Source organism: Lemur catta, chromosome X, assembly GCF_020740605.2.
Source record: "Lemur catta isolate mLemCat1 chromosome X, mLemCat1.pri, whole genome shotgun sequence".
NCBI lineage: Eukaryota > Metazoa > Chordata > Mammalia > Primates > Lemuridae > Lemur > Lemur catta.
Window position 1 is genome coordinate 43,970,025 of NC_059155.1, and position 14,558 is coordinate 43,984,582.

Below are 14,558 nucleotides of genomic sequence, written 5' to 3' on the forward strand. Positions count from 1 at the left end.
ATGTTGGCAGAATGGCCAAATGTGCAAGGAAGAGAATTCTGATTTCCTTGGAAAGGCAATCTTCAGTGACTTCTGCAAAGCAGGAAAAACAGTGGGTGTGGATTTCATAGGAGGTGACATATAGCTGAGTGTTCAGAAGCCAAGTATTCAGAAGAACAAGTAGGCAAGTCATAAGCCCATCCAGCATGTTTGTGGAGAATGAGTCTATACATTTCCAGAGTGAGCTCCTGACACACTTGACACATTGCAAGGAAAAGGACGGAGAAATAGTGTAGGTGTTGGGGTTTAAAGTGGAGGAGAGGCCGGGCGCGGTGGCTCACGCCTGTAATTCTAGCACTCTGGGAGGCCGAGGTGGGTGGATTGCTCAAGATCAGGAGTTCGAGACCAGCCTGAGCAAGAGCGAGACCCCGTCTCTACTAAAAATAGAAACAAATTATCTGGCCAACTAAAATATATATAGAAAAAATTAGCCGGGCATGGTGGTGCATGCCTGTACTCCCAGCTACTCAGGAGGCTGAGGCAGTAGGATTGCTTAAGCCCAGGAGTTTGAGATTGCTGTGAGCTAGGCTGACGCCATGGCACTCACTCTACCCAGGGCAACAAAGCGACACTCTGTCTCAAAAAAGAATAAAAATAAAAATAAAGTGGAGGAGAGGCCAGGCGCGGTGGCTCACACCTGTCATCCTAGCACTCTGGGAGGCCGAGGTGGGTGGATCGCTCGAGGTCAGGAGTTCGAGACCAGCCTGAGCAAGAGCGAGACCCTGTCTCTACTAAAAATAGAAAGGAATTATCTGGCCAACTAAAATATATATAGAAAAAATTAGCCGGGCATGGTGGTGCATGCCTCTAGTCCCAGCTACTCAGGAGGCTGAGGCAGTAGGATCGCTTAAGCCCAGGAGTTTGAGGTTGCTGTGAGCTAGGCTAATGCCATGGCACTCACTCTACCCAGGGCAACAAAGCGACGCTCTGTCTCAAAAAAAAAAAAAAAATTAAAATAAAGTGGAGGAGAGGCCGGGCGCGGTGGCTCACACCTGTCATCCTAGCACTCTGGGAGGCCGAGGTGGGTGGATTGCTTGAGGTCAGGAGTTCGAGACCAGCCTGAGCAAGAGCGAGACCCCATCTCTACTGAAAATAGAAACAAATTACCTGGCCAACTAAAATATATATAGAAAAAATTAGCCGGGCATGGTGGTGCATGCCTGTAGTCCCAGCTACTCAGGAGGCTGAGGCAGTAGGATTGCTTAAGCCCAGGAGTTTGAGGTTGCTGTGAGCTAGGCTGATGCCATGGCACTCACTCTACCCAGGGCAACAAAGCGATACTCTGTCTCAAAAAAATAAATAAATAAAAATAAAGTGGAGGAGAGGAAGGAAACATTATGTATAGTTACCCAGCAAACAACTTTTAGTCTGGCTCTGTTAGGTTGCAACCTATATGAGCTTGAACAAGTCTGAGCCTCAATTTCCCCATTTGTACAATGAGAATGGGAATATACATTTCATTGGGTGTTGTAAGAAATAAATGAGACAATGAATTTGGAAAATGTTTCAGGATAACAACAGCTAATTTTTATTGAGATCTTACTATCTTCCAGGTGCAGTTTTAAGCATAAATCAACTCATTTAATATGACAACTCTAGAAAATTGATACTATTATTATTCCTCCTACTTTACAGATGGGGAAACTGGGGCTCAGAAATGTTAGGTAATTTACTCAAAGTCACACAGTAAGTAGCAGAGTCAGGATTAAAATTCCAGAGGCTATGCTCCTAACACTCACACTATACTGCCTAGGTAGCAATTCAGAGGGTGGAAGAGTTATTTCTCAGAAGGAAGGTATGAAATCTAGCTAGTAAACAGAAGAAATAGGATTCGAATTAGATCTGACCCCAAAGCCTGTGCTTTTTTTCACTATACAGCCTTCTGACAGCACAGTTATAATAGTAGCTATCATTTGTTGACTACCTATTTATCAAGCATTTTATGTACAATATCACTAATCTTTATAAGGTAGATAACCCTATGATGTAAATATTATTATACTCATCTGACAGATGAGGAAAATGAGCCTCAGAGAATTGTTCTTTGTTCAAAGTCACACAGCTCAGGGTTTGAATTCACATCTGCCTCACACCAAACCCTGTGTTTACTGCACCTTGCTACCATTCTTCTGCAGTATAAAGGGCAGAGGTGTTTGTTGTTAGTATTATATGGGTCAGAATATGTCACTAGAAGTATCAGCTATATGCTTTTGGGAACTCAGTTGATATTATTTTGCGGGAGGATGGTGCCAATTAGTTGTCATCTTCTAAATCCTACATTGTCTACCATCTGATTTAAGCTGTTACATCTGCCACTTTTTGATATTCCCTCCCTTCCAGATCTTTTTCTCCTTCCCATCTCCCCCTTCTTGTCTCCTTTTTCTTTCCTTCCCTACTCTCCTTTTTTCTCTTCCTATTTCTTCATCCAAATTTCTCTCCATCTCTAGGGCCATATGAGTTCAGGCAGAGGGACATGAGGACATCTTCAGGTTGTCTTCAGGGTCACACTAACCCCTGGAACTGAACCTCTTACAGAAACAGAGGTTCTGGGCAGGATGGCCTCATATTGAATGAGGAACCTGGCAATTGGCCCAGCCTCATTAGTTTTTTGATGAACTTGTTGACTGAGCCAGGCTCAAGAAAGAATGCACTGTTCTTCAAAGACATCCCTTAAAAGCATTCATCTATGGGGCAATAGCTGGTATAAGAGTGTGCATGAAATCTCATTCACTTATTTAGACATTTCATTCTTCAAATGTAAGTGCCTGGCACTGTCTGAAGAATGGAGAGATGGAGAGATAGAGAGAAGGAAGCAAGGTTCCTACCCTCAAGACATTAGGTATTCTCAGTCCAATGTGGGAGCAGATACATGCCCCAATACTTATAATACATGAAAATAAATGCTTTAATTGAGATTTATAGTATGCAAGATGCAATAGGAGCCTGGAGAAAATAGCCACTTATTCTTCCTGGGAAAGTAGGAAGTCAGGGAAGGCTTCAGTGAGGAAGTGGCATTCAAATTAGAACTTGACAGGTGAGTGGAAGATCACCAGGGAAGGTGGGAAGGCCATTCCAGGCAGAATAAAGAACTCATGCAAAGGCACAGAGGCATGAAAGAACATGCAGGTTCTGAGAACAGCAAGTAGTTCAGTATTTCTGGTAAAGACTCCACTCTATCACTTACCAGCTGTGTGACCGGGACCAAGTCACTTGCCCATCTTGGCCTGCTTCCTCCTCTGTTAAATACTAAGTATAATAATAGTGATCATTTTATCCACACTATGTATTTCACCAAGATTGCATGAAGAGTAAATTAAACAGTTAACATGGAATTCCAACAACATATGAGGGTGAGGATTTATCTATTCTTTCCAACCTTTAAAGGCTATGTGAGAGTAGATGTGGAATAACTTTGTAAATTGTAAAGCACCATATCCATGTCCATTGGTAATATTGTAAGTCTCATGGGCCAAACCCACAGCTCCATAGGAAAGCTCAAGGGTTCAGTTTCCAGTCACAGTTTTTAGCCACCTGGCTCCAAACCCTCCCCACCTAGTTTTGTGCTGGGACTCCCCCTTCCATTCCCTTACCCCCCATGGCTGCTTTTCATCAGTTTATGTAGGGGGATATGTGAGAAGACTATTTCCCTGAACCTGCCCACCCATCCTATTCTTGCCTTCTTATCTTTTTTTCCCTGGCCCCTAAATGGGGACATATATCCCTCAACTCTCGCTTCCTCATTCCACACTCCCCCCTTCATTCTGAGAGTTTCATAATTAATTCTCCTCCTTTATTCAAGCATCTTAATTTCACCATCTGGGACCCCAATCGTCAGTCCCGAAGTCCCATTCACAGTGTCTCTGGGGATTTGGAGGAGGGTGGAGTGTGTCTGGGAGACATCATGCAAATAGACCTCCTGGCAGTCTGCCTTAAACTTATAGGGTTTCAATATGGAATGAAGGTTTGGGTTACTCTTGTGTTTAAAAGGTTTGTGGTTAGACAGATAGAATAAAACAAGCATGTTTTACTCTGATCCATGAAATAGGCAGGGAATATGTGCCCTCAGTAATTAGTGTTGTATCACAGGAAACCCAAAGAACATGGATGTTTCAGAAAAAAGTGGTAGGCTTTCCTAGGTGACTTCATGGTTCTAAATTCTATTAAGGCACTAGGTTTTCTAATTTATCCTTGGCAGTAGTCCATCAGTTACACCCATGGGAAGATGATCATATCTGGCCCCATAAATGTCACGTATATGTGTCTTTCCTTTTTGGATAACTCTAATCTCATAAAGGACAATAGCTATACCTTATGGATTTATGTATCTCCTCATTATGCCTAGCCTAGTGTTTGGCACATAGGGGCTCGATTAATTGAATGAATGAATGAATGGATGAATGATAGCTACTTGAGAAAAATCACTAAATGCTGAAAGATATGCTAAGGCTAGGAGACTGGATGGGTGTACTCGGGGATTTTCAAGAAACCCTTGATGTTTGGACTATAGTACTACAGGGACTTGCAATTGCCTCCTGGCCCTGCTGATACCTTGATTTCAGATTTCTGGCCTCTAGAACTGTGAAATAATACATTTTCATTGTTTTAAGCCACCAAGTTTGTGGTAATTTGTTGCAGCAGCCCTAGAAAAATAATACAGGAGGGTTAAAGAAAGACACTAGAAAGGATACAACATTTCAACTATACCTTAAAGAAGAGAAGGATTTTCATGTATGGAGGCACAGAAAGGCATTCCAGGATAAGGGAACAGCCTGAGCAAAGACATGGAGATATGCCGTGGCAAATGTCTGTGTGTTATTTAGCAAAGCTGAAGATACTCATTGACTGCTCTGAATAGGTAGCCACACTGGCTGTGCGTTGCCTCCACATTTCCTAGATGCCAATGGGTTGGTTTATATGTAGCTGAAAAGGGTACTCAAGGAGCATTTGTTTTAGATGAATGGAAACATCTTTTTTCCTGCCATGTTCTGCATTCACTCTTGAAACACAGGTTCTATCCTGGGCAGGAGCTTCTTAGGACACATTTGCTACACAATCCCCAGTGCAATGTTCTTAGGAATTCAACATGAATGCTTATGTGGGTGGACCTGAAAATGCTAGTTCACGGAAGGTCAGACCTCAAACCAGCCGGTGCTTCTGTTTCTTCCTAAAGTATTCTCTCACTTGTTTTACTTGTATTACTTATTCCATGGTCTCAGCCAGTCATTATTCTCAACATTACACTATCACTATCACCACCATTATCAATATCAGTAGGAGCAGCAGTTATTAACAGGGTAAAAGGAGAATATCATAGGAACTGCTAGTGTATATAGAAGGAAACATACTTCCATTAATGACCTAGGAAAACCTTCTTGCAGGATAGGATATTTCAGGAACTTCTTGACTGCATGCATGAACAGACACATTCATTATATACCTCTATATGCCAAGCCTTTTGCCAGGTGTTTTCATACACCTTAACCCATGGACTTCTCACATGTTCTCTATGAGGTAGAGATTGTTACTGTTGGCCCCTTTTTATATATTAGAAGAATATGGCTTTAAGAAGACTCAGTAAACTGCCCAGGATCACATTAGTAAGGGGCAGAACCCAGTTTCATTTGATTCCACGTCTAGTGCTTTTCTATTTCAACACAGCTCATCCTCCTTTACTTTACCTGGGTTGGTGGGGGTGGAGAAGTGGGATACACTCTAAGATTTTGGATTTTAGATGACGAAGAGTCCTTTGAGGTCCTTTCCTTAAAGGAACAGAGGTTACCATGTTCATGAATCCCTGGATCAGACATTTCTAGAGCTAACTGAGCTCAGTCTGTCTGTGTTTCCTCACTTGGGGACTACTCTTCAAACCATGAGACTACATTGCAATTTCCAATAGTGTCATTTGGCACTACTAATACCTCTCATACTGAATAAGACCTGTAAGTCTATGCCTGAGAGAGAGCTCACACTGTCAGGTTGCTCTGGTGGTGCCCAACCCAGACAAGCCCAAAGCCCACATCACACACTCCATACATTATCCACAGAACTTCAGTGCCACTCAGGCCTGCAGCTGCATGATGGAAGGCTGCACTTCACTGTGGGGTCAGCTGGTACAGGCTCAGTGACCCAAAGTTAAGGAACTGAGGTCTAGAGGAAATCATTTCCATCTTCAGCTGCCAACAGCCATTGGAAAAGCCTCAGATGAAGCTGGGCGTGGTGGGAGCAGGGGTGGGGGTGATAGGGATCAGCATCATGCCTGCTGATCTCTGTCCATGGTCCTGTCCTGAGTCTGGACACATTTCCTTACGAACCCCACCCCAGCTTCCACCTTTCTCAGTGCTACCAAGGCTGCAAATATCTTTGCTTTACTGCTAGACTTGTGTAACAAGAGCCCTGTGTGCTGGGCTGTTGGGCCCAGCTTCATCTGGGGCTTTTCCAATGGCTTTTGGCAACTGAAGATGGAAATGATTTTCTCCAGACCTCAGTTCCCTAACTTTGCGTCACTTAGCCTGTCCCAGCATATTTCAAAGGCTCACCCTGAGAAGGAAAGTACTTAAGTGGCAGGAGCTGTCCCTGCCCAGACTGGTTTTGAACACAGCAGCCAAGGCACCTGAGCATGTGGGCAAATGGGGTCAGGACACCCCAGACAATCTGGATTGGAACAGCACTTTGCTCATCTGGCCTCAATTTGTGAGCCCTTCTGTTGCCTTCTTCCCTCAACAACTCAGCTCTACTTCCATAGGACAATGAGCTTAAACAACAGGTTATGTTGTTTGTTATAAGCCTTCAAGGAAGGAGGAGGGAGGCAAATGTTTGCAGCGGGGCACCTTGTTTGAATAGGTTGTCATGAACAAATGACATGATGTATGTGAAAGTATATCATAAATGTTATCTAGTGTGTGACCATGACCTTTCTTTTCACATTTATAAATTAGGGAGTAAGAATTTAAGGGTAAAATATCATAGAGTTCCCAAGCCTCCCCAGTCTGGCCCCATTCAACCCCTCCAAATTTTGCTTGCTCCATTGAAGAACCCCTTGATTCCAGCTACATTGGACATGTCACTGACTGCCAAATACATTGCTCACCATCCTCCTTCAGGACTTTTTCAGCTCATGCTCTTCCCCATCTCAATGTGCTCTTCCCCTTACTGCTGAACATAGTCCTACTTCTCTCCAGGGCCACCACACCTGGTGCATGCCGAGGAACTCCCAAACTCCTTTAGCACTCCGAAGCCCTGACTTATTTTCACCTCTCATTCAGCCCTCAGTCTTCACAGCCTAAGAGTGTTGCCTTCCTGTTTTTCTATTTCCTCCACTAGACTGTAGGCTCCTTTGAGGCAAAAAAAAAGTACCTTTAATTGTCTCTGTTTTCTCCTCCTGAGTCCTAATATAGGGCCCAAACCAAACACTAGCTGAATAAGTCATAGAATAGGGATCTACTTGCCCCTCTAAGGGCTGCTGAAAGGGAAAAAAATGAGGCATCTGTCTATTGTCAGCAGGGTGAGAGCTTTAGTTTTCTAATCCTGTTTAGGACAAAGGAGGGAAGTACTGAGCCAGTTTGTCAGTTCCACTGTATTTAATGGGAGCCCTTAACATGCTGGGTCCTGCCCCTCATACAAGAGGAACAGTGGATGATGGTTTCAATTCATTGACCTCTGAAATCTGGACCCCCTGAGTTCCTATGGGCCATTATTTGAAATTCACCAGGGAAAGGCACCATAAAGTCCCAGCCAGAGGCCATTATTATGATTACTATATAGCCTCTGGGCACAATAGTGGTACATTATATGAAAAATAATATGGTAGTTTTCTTCCTTGTATATGCATATGTACCATAATAATGTTATTTCTGTCATTCACCTTCTTTTATCCTTCTCAGTTAAGATAAAACATAAATTTGGGCTGAAAGACATCCTTTGTCTGCCCTCAGCATGATAGAAAGACACTTTCTGGGTCCATCTCCAGAATGGCAGCATCTCTTATGCCCCAGAAATTTCCAGACACTGTAGCTCTCTTCACTGGGAATAGGCTGAGTTGTCGGGTTATTAAAGAGGTGATATGGCAGGCTGAAAATCACACCACCTTTGGCTCCTGGTTGGCATCTGAAACGCTGTGGCCATTTTGCAATACCAGTTCCAGAGGCTAAGAATCATCCAGGCACGTAACATGGAAGTAATGAAGGGGTTAAATGTTTTCTGCAAGGAGAAACTCCAGTAAACTCTCTTTGATCTTTGTTATTAAGTTCTATTAGCCAGTGAATAAAGAGATTGTGCTCTCTATGTTCCCCATGGAGAAAAGGCTCAGAGTGATTTGGTGATTTGCTGAACATCACAGAGTTTGTTTAAGGCAGAATTAAGGTCAAAACCCAAGCTTCTAGGTCCTAGTCTCATACTCCCTCATTACCCCAGTCTGCTCTAATGGACATGCTACCATTGGCTGTTAAATAGCAGGAGCCAACTGCTTCCAAATGACACCTTTTTGCATTGAATTTTCATAGCGAGTCTCTCTTTTAGATATGCCTTACAGGGGGGTCCACTCTATAAGAGATTCTCTGTTATGTTTTTGGTCAATGAACCCCCAGGAAAAGGGACGATGGAGACTAAGACAGGCCTGACCTGAGTTCCACCCTTGACAAAGCAAATGTGGTGAAAATCCAATCAATGTTTTTATATTGAATGCCTCCGTTGTGCTGAGCACTGTGCTCAGACATGGACAGCTAAGTTGAAAGTATTTACTTTCTTCTCCGTAAATGAACAGTCTAGAAGGGGAAGAAAACCCATAAGCAGACAGTGTCAGTATCATGTGCTAAGTGAGCTGATTAAGGTAAACACAGGTGCTATGGAAGCACAGAGAAGTTTACCCAGGCTAGTCTACAGGTAGAGATGAGACCTCAAAAATTTTCTTGGAGTAATTATAGTTAACATCAGTGCCTGGCCCATTGAAAACACTCAATAAAAGTTAACTATTACCACTATGACATTACACATTGTCCCTGCCCTCAAGGAGCTCATGATCTAGCAAAGGAGAAAGTACCAATATACAACTATAATAATATGTAATTCACGCTATAATGGTGTGGTGGAGAAGACATACACGGATAATAGCTCATGTTCAGTGAAAGCTGCCTATGTGCCAAGCACTGTTCTGAGGACATTATGTATATTCCTTCATTTAGTTCCCACAGCTTTATGGTTAATCCCATTTTCCTCAATTATAGGTGAGGAAACTGAGGCACAGAGAGGTAAATTAATTTGCCTAAAGCCACACAACTAATGGATGGTGTTAAATAGTCACAAATGAGAGAGAAGAAAAAGCAGACCCTGATATCTAGAAGATCGCCTGGAACTCACAGGTAGGCCATGCAGTTCTCCTGTTGGACATAAACAATCTCACACAATACTGGCATCACAGTTACACTGAGAAGATGATAAAGTGAGACAAAACAAGGCCACTTTGTAATTTTGTCTAAGCACAGACAAAAACAAAAAGCCTTATCCCCACTTTAGTCTACTCTCCCTATAGATAAGATTTATTAAGATAAGTCACAGAATTGCTCTTGTTTTCTGACAGCATTCAATATAGAATGAATTCCCACTTCCCTAGACCCTCCCCCAAATCATCCAACCAAAACTCCAATCCTATGATAATTCCTTTCTACCGCCCTTTTTCTGAGACACCCCCTAGTTTCCTATTGTATTAGTTTGCTCAGACTACCATAACAAAATATCACAGACTGGGTGGTTTAAACAACCAAAATTTATTTTCTCACAGTTCTGGAAGTTAAAAATCCAAGATCAAGATGTTGGCAGGTTTGGTTTCTCCTGAGGCCTCTCTTTACTTGGCTTGCAGACATTCTTTCCTCTGTGTGTCCTACTTTCCTCTTCTTATAAGGACCCCAGTCACACTGGATTAGGGCCCACCCTAATGGCCTTATTTTAGCTTAATCATCTCTTCAAAGACAGTCACAATTTGAGGTACTGGGAGTCAGAGCTTCAACATATGAACAGGGTGGGGGTGGGGACACAGTTAAGCCAGTAACACCTGTGGTGAGTGTTCTCCCTCACTGTAACAAGTAATAAACCCAAATTGTTCAACTACAGGTGTGTTCCTAGTAGCCTTTTGCTGGAGGGCATTGACACAAATTATAACTGGTAACTAACAAGTGACTAACTTTAAAACGGAAGAATAGCATATGTGGTTAACACAGGTGAAAACAATGTGGTTTCCAACAATGGGAAAAGAGCAATGCATTCTGGCCATTGAGATCCAGCCAATAGATAGGTAGCATTTTACATGTTTAACTTGTTTTGTTTGTTTGTTTTTGCTTTTGAGGGTAGAGGCCAAACTTTATTTTTCTTCTTATTTATTCCAGTGCCTGAAAGATGCAAATGTATTTGCACAGTGGCTGGCAAATGCAAGATAAATAAGACATCATTAATATTCTCAAGATATGTATACCTAACTTGTGACCAGTTATCTCACCTGTAAAATGGGGCTAATAAAATTTTCTTTGTTGTAAGGATTAAATAAAATAGTTCATGTAAATTGCTTAGCATAGTGTCTGGAAGGACTCAAAAAATGTTGGTTATTTAGGGATGAGCTATTATTTATGGATGAGTTTCATAGATACAAAATGAGAGGGAGAAAGAACAACAGTGTTCCAAGCAGGTGGAATGGCAAAAACAAAGGCACCGAGATGAAGAGCTCTAAAAGCCATACAGACACCTTATAGCCCAGGGATGAAAAATCCATGGAAAAGTGCTTTATAAACACTTGATAAGGTGACCCAGACCTTATTGGCAATGGGATATCTAGAACTTTTGTCTCCTGTACATTGCCAGGGAAAGGGAAATAGGCCCTCCTCCTCCCTGTGCTGTTTCTGGGGAGGGGTTGTGTGACGGGCTACATAGGCTCTGTTGAGGGTGACAGGCGAGAAGTTGGACACGTCAGATCCCAAAGCCTAAGCCTTGGTAGCAAAATGAGGCTGTAGCTGTGGAAGCAGAAAATCCTGAAATTGGGTCTTGCCTGACTGGAGAAGCTCTGCTTTGGCAATGACTTGCTGAAGCAAGTGTACACAAAGTAGCTAGTTTTATCCCTTCTGTTCTAGCACTAACCTTTGGATCCCGTGCCCTGGCTGCTAGTGGTGATGACCCCCCGGGACTCAGACAGCAATCTCACACCCAGGGTTCCAAAAGTGCTACATGGTCTCCAAGATTGGAGTTGCTCTCCAATCTTTTGCTGTTTCCTGTTGGGTTCCCAGGACGTCTGAAGGGACTTGACTACCTAAGGGATTTTTCAATGACAGCAGTCAGGCAGATCTCATTTCCTTCCTGGTTCCCTTCTCTCCTTTATTCCAGAAAACACCCGTCTCCACTTCTCTGCCTTCCTCCAACCCTTCCAACATGACCCACCTTCCTGGGTGCTTAGGCCCTTAAGTTAAGGGTAGATAGAGGTTGAATGATTAGATGCTTGGTGGATGAAGCCATTCAAATATTCTTCCCCAAACTTCAGAGCGCCCCTCTCCGCACACACAACTGCCCTAAAAGGCGTGGGAGCGTGGTGTCCGGCTGCGTGTCTGCCAGAGGGAGAATGCACGAGTCGCGCGGTGGACTGGACCGGCTGCAAGAATGCGAGTGGGGGGCGGGGTGGGGGTGGGGAAGGGGGGCGCGCGCCCTTTATGACTGGTGGCCGCGCAGTGCGCGCTCCCGGGCGCCTGAGGGGAGGGAGGGACAGACGGACAGAGTCGGGGGCACATGGGGAAGGGATCTGAGAGAGGGTAAGGAGAGGGAGGGAGGGAGGGAAAGGGAGGACTGTGGTGGGGAAGGAGGATAGAGGGGGAACGCGTCCAGCAAGAACAGCGTGTTGGAAGAAACAATGGCAGGGGCAATAGCGATGGTGGCAGCCGAGGCAGTCCCACTCTGGCCACCTTTCTGAATGGGCAGGGGCAGCTCTGGGAGAAGAGGGGACCAGGCAGCGCCCGCAGAGGCTCTGAGAAAAGCGGCAGAGGGAGGAGAAGGGGGAGGAGGAGGAGGAGGAGGAGGAGGAGGGGGAGGAGGAGGAGGGGGAGGAGGGGGAGGAGGAGAAGGGGGAGAGGAGGGGGGACGAGGCAGGGGGAGAACCCGGGAAGGAAAACCAGTAGCATCAGCAGCAGCAGCAGCAGTCGCCGCCGCCACAGCAGTAGCAGTAGCGGCAGTAGCAGCATTTAGCAATAGCTTTAACAGCGATAGCGACAGTAGCAGCCGCCCTCCTTCTCTCTCCCTCTCGCGGACGGCCGCAGCCACCGCACAGAGCGGGCTCCAGGGGCCGCGCGCGTAGCCGGCTCGTGAGGTAGCCCCAGCCCGAGCGAGCGGTGGTGCAAGCGGAGCGCGGACCCTAGGAGCAGCCGGGCAGCCACCGAGGCTCTGAGTTTCAGGGCCAGAGCCCGACAGCTCTGACTCCATCTAGCACGGCGGCGGCGGCGGCGGCGGCGGCGGCGGCGCCTGAGGTAGCAAGCGAGGGAGAGAGGCGCGTCCACCTGGCGGGCCCGGCGCATGGAGCTAAGGCAGAGGTGGCGGCGGCGGCGGCAGCAGTAGCAGTAGCAGCGGCGGCGGCGGCAGCTCCAACAGCTGCGGCGACGGTGGCAGCCCAACCTTGACTGTGGCCGCGCCAGCTCCGGCGCTTGCTGCCTGAACCCGCCGGCGACGTGCGCCCTGGGAGTCGGCCTGTGAGGTGAGCACGAGCGCTGCCATCCAGCCCCCTGGCCTTCTCGCCGGCTCCCCGGCTGGCTCGGGTGGCGGCGGCAGGGGGTGGAACGAATGGGAGGAAGCCGAGCGAGGAGAGGAGGAAGGGAAAACAGAAGGGAGGACGTGTGTGTGCGAATGGCGTGCATGTGTGTGTCTGTGTACGAGGGAGCGAGGCCGCGAGGGCGCGAGATCCCGGCTCACCCTGACAGGCACTGCAATCTAGGAAAGGCCTCTGTGTTTGCGCCGGGGGTGGGGGGGGAGGGGAAGCGAGCGGGCTGGAGCCGCCGCGCTCACACGCACACCACCGGGCAGCGGAGACAGCAGAGTGCCGTCTCCTTTCAGGATGGTGCCCGAGGGAGCCTTGCCAGGGAATGGGGCACGGGCACAGCACGCTTTGGCGCGAGCGGGAAACCCCACGCGGCGGCCGCCAGGGCCAACGCCGCAAAGGTGCGAAGCCGCGTTGCCGGCGCCTCCCCCGCCCGCGGCTCCCGCGCGCGCCGGGCGGCGGTGGTCACCACAAGAGCGCTCCGGGGGCACGCGCCACTCAGCCGGGACCACGGGCGGGTATAAGTTGGGGACCCAACCGAGCCTCGCCCAGCTCGTCACCTTTGCGGAAATTGGCCCACGGCCCCTTCCCGCTCTCGGCGGCAGTAAAATTGACGCTTTCCTGCGTGGCTTCTGCGCTTCTCTGTGCCGCACCCCGCAACACACGTCCGCTCGCGTGCTGTACACCCCGTGGGGCGGGGAGGCGGCGAGCCGGCGCGGGGAGCCGGCCCCGCTCCGGGAAAGTGTGGAAACCGCGCCGCTGAGTTGGCGCCGTTCAGCTGAGGAATCCAGCGGTTTCAGCATGACTGCTTCTGTCTGTCTGATTCGTGAGGGACCGAATCACCCGCGCAAGGTTTTCTGTCTTTTTCGAAGTTAAAAAAAAAAAAAAATTGGCATCCCCATTTCGGCACCAGCACTCTTGATTTTTGTCGAGCTTCTGGCTGCATATTGGAATAAGTGGGTCTTATATTTTGCTTCTGGGTTTTGGCTCCCAGCATATTGTTGAATTCTGTGCACAGCAATACACTTAGCTATGTGGCCTTTTTCTAACGTTCCATTTTCAGACTGTTATCTGAGAACACATGTTTTTGTGTGTAGGGCTGGCAGGGCTGTTTTTAAAAAGCGTCTCAAACACTGTAATCCCGGGATTTGAATATCTCAGTTGTTTTTGGTGGAGGAGCAGAGTGTGTCGATAGTTCCTTGGAATATTTTGCTTGCTGAGAAAAGGTGCTCCAAAGGTCTTCTTTGAACTACTAAAGACCATTTGAGTTTTTTAAAGGGGGGGGCGAATCTTCCTTACATCTTTTACACGAGGTGACATATGACCAAACGTTTTATTTACAGCAGTGACGTTCCCATGGCTGAGGAGAATTTACACGTATTGAAAATATATTTTTAGAAGGGAACAAAAAAGTCCTAAGTAACTGTCATTTTACATATTAACTGGGAAACCGGCTAATCAAATAAAACTGGCTGAGTGTCTGAAACTCTATCCCAGTGAAATATGTGGCTGTGAATATAATTAACCATCTGTCTAGTGAGCAATTTAAATTTGGGCTGGTACATTTTTATTACAGTGTCTAATTTCTGGAAGACTTGTACATTTTACCCTGCAGTGACAACAAAAACGTATTTGCTTACTAGGTCAAAAATTTACTTGTGTGGTGGTGGGATCTCCCCTCCTAGCTTTCCTGGTCCCAACACTGCTTGACCTGGGAGGTCAAAATGAATCTTGCTTTTGCAAACTGCAT

General features: G+C 46.4%; 1 protein-coding gene across 1 annotated transcript in view; it reads left to right on the forward strand.

The window, feature by feature from the left end:
- Positions 1-12,174: 12,174 nt before the first annotated feature.
- The window catches only part of NEXMIF (neurite extension and migration factor), a 142,135-nt gene continuing 139,751 nt past the window's right edge, over positions 12,175-14,558 (forward strand). Inside the window, exon 1 of the mRNA XM_045538313.1 lies at positions 12,175-12,748. The gene's annotated coding sequence lies outside the window, so the exon portion shown is untranslated. The remainder of the gene's footprint in view (positions 12,749-14,558) is intronic.